The sequence below is a fragment of the Corythoichthys intestinalis genome, chromosome 3 (genome assembly GCF_030265065.1).
Source record: "Corythoichthys intestinalis isolate RoL2023-P3 chromosome 3, ASM3026506v1, whole genome shotgun sequence".
Lineage (NCBI taxonomy): Eukaryota > Metazoa > Chordata > Actinopteri > Syngnathiformes > Syngnathidae > Corythoichthys > Corythoichthys intestinalis.
In genome coordinates, this window is record NC_080397.1 from 28,007,791 (window position 1) to 28,010,815 (window position 3,025).

A 3,025-nucleotide genomic window follows, 5' to 3' on the forward strand; every position below is an offset into this window, starting at 1 on the left:
ATCTGGCGACTGTATAGAACGAAGCTTTTCCACATAACGCCTTTTATGCAACACATCCAGTGAGTTTACGGCATCAGAAAGCACCGGGTCTTCCATGAAATGCATTTTAAATTCCTCAATCAATTGATACCAATGCTAATACAGAGACAAAATGACGGACAAGTGGGCGGAACCATACAGCGAGCACGTGGTTTTATGACGTAGGTGGGTAGGGTCTATAGACACATGACGAGTCTAACCAAATCATGTGCAGTAGACGTGCTGGAGTCCACATTGTTGCGGACAGGAAGGTCGCTGATGGCTAGAAATCCAAGCAGTTCTTGAACGCGACATGAGCAATACCTCGCTCATCTGGACACGACTGAGAACTTTCTACCTACTACTTCCTACTGCAACTCCGCCCGACGACGTAAAAAAAAAAAATCTATGTATGTGACATTGGATCATTTCTCGTGGAACACCTAACGATCTTTCACTGCACACCGGCTGAAAAACACAGGGTTAGATGACCGGCGCAGCGTGGCAAATACACGGCACTCAGCTATGCAATTGGCAGTCAGCCAATGTATTCCATAAAGCCGGAGGTGTTCAATTATGTTGTTCGTGCAGCAGGGGCGGACTGGGACTAAAAAGCAGCCCTGGACTTTGACTCAGCCCAGCCCACAAGATATGCTATACGAAGGGAAACAGACCCCGTAGGGGTGTCCGGGGGCATACCGCCAAACCCTCGGGGAGAATTTTTTTTTTTTTTTTTTACATTTTATTGTAAAATGCATCAATTTCTTGCACTTTAAGAGAAAATGAAGAAAATATGTCTAGACTGTCACTGTCTGACTTGGGGCGCTCAAAGTACTGCAAGGCTGAACTGGAGTTGGGTTCATTTTCTGTACTAGCTCTATGATAGACCTGAATAAACAAATGAAAATGTATTCTTCAAAGCAAGTTTTATGTATTCGGGCAAATTCCACATTCTGAAACTGTCAATGATTATGATGATGATGACAATAAATTCATTCATTCATTCATTCATGTATCCAATTGATTATAATATATCTCTATATATCTCTGTCTATAAAACGATTTCATTGTTTATGCCATAATTCAGTGGTCTCCAAACTATTCCACATAAAGCCGCAGCGGGCACAGGATTTCATTCCAACAAAACAAGACAACACCTCTTACAAGTGTAATCAGTTGATTGCAGTCAGGTGCTGCTTGTTTTAGCAGAAACTTCATTGGTTAAACTGTCGGTACTCGATCGGTTGAAAGAAAAACCAGGCCCCGCAGTGGCCCTTGAGGACCGGTTTGGAGACCCCTGCCATAATTAATCTTGCCATACAAATAATAAATTTCAATGAAAATACAAAAAACATTTCAAGACAAATCCTGTATACATAACCTTCATTGGAAAGTATTAACCAGAAAACAAAACGATATATAAATGATTAAAAATATATATCAATTTAACTACCTAAACTTTAAAGTAAAACCATTCATTTTATTAATATTTTGTTATAATTCTTCTGAATTAATATTGCTGCTGCGTGTGCATACATTGTTTTACAGCTATAATATTTTTTCTTAGGAGAGTGATAGTAGGACTAGCATATTATAACTTGACACGATTGCAAACGGGTACATCGACTAGCTGGCACTAACCCTTTAATTGTCATTTATTTCATTTAAAATGTACCTACCTTGTGGATAACAATTGCCAGTATACCGAGCAAGTGACCCTCTTCATCCCTTTTTACTTGCTCTGCGCTTGTCTGGGGAACTTCCCTCTCGAACTTCCACCAGCTTATCATTACCTCCTCCCTCTATTTTTCTCCCTCCCTGCACCGGCTGCACGTCAGAGCGGCTGCCCCCTCTCACCATCGCCGGGGCTGGGCTGCTGTTACCCAACGTGGCCGTTGCAGCCAGACTGCTGCTTGCGAAAATATTTGTCAATTTATGACATTTTAATGCTTTGCTCTCCAGTTTCTTTAATTTTTTTCTTCCTAACCTTCTCCGCGCCACCCTTCTCTTTTCTTTTTTTGCCACCACCATCCATATTGGGCATTAACGCTCGTCGCCATTTTGCTTCCACAAGGAACCAATGAAGGCAACTTTGTGCTTCTTTCGTTCTTCTATCGGACTGGCGATGAACAGCCAGGCGCATTGCTGCCACCTGTCGGATTGGATGCAAACTGGAGATAATCAGAGGCTAGGGGGGACAAAAACAGTGATCTATAATGAATGGCGGCCGCCGGCCGTCCAGGGCACCGGCCGTTCTGTGATCCTCCAGAACCCACAGATTACCAGTCCGCCCCTGTCGTGCAGCCACTTTTGCATGGTATAGCTGTGTTGCAAATGTTGCACTGAGCTGATATGTCATTTTTCTTTGTGAAATTGAGCCAAACTTTTGAGCGCCGCCGCACAGTGACTACGATTGAAATCACGTTGCAATGCACAAACACACACTTCATATGGCTTCGTCTTCGTGGTGTTCGGCAGCTTTTTTTCCCGGTCGGCGGTAAGGGCATCAAAACTTGGACTACTACACAAAAAAAAAAAAAAAATCAGACAGTTCCGGGAGAACCGGAGTGTTAGTCCCGGATCCCATTGATGCTCGGTGCCCAACCCTAATCGTAGGCTTCATCCACTACTTCCCTCCAGTTAATGAGATCTGATTTTAATGAGTTGATTGTGAATTAATTATTGTGTCCGATAAGGAAAGAATACAAAGATACAAAAAGTATGATGAGAGAATACGAAGATACAAAACGTAATATTTGGGAAATTTCCCTTGGTTGAGAATCATGGTATTCAGGCCAGGTCTTTTATAGGTTTAATTATTTCAAATATTTGTTCATTTCAGTGAAATGACTTCTTGGCATCTACCCTCAACTACCTATTGTTAAAATATTCTTCGCGACAGTGACGTTCACTGAATATATAATCATTATTTTTCACAACTGGGTCGCAGATAAAATGGGTGTCTCTCTCAAATAATCTTCAGTGTAGCAATTGAACTGACAAATCA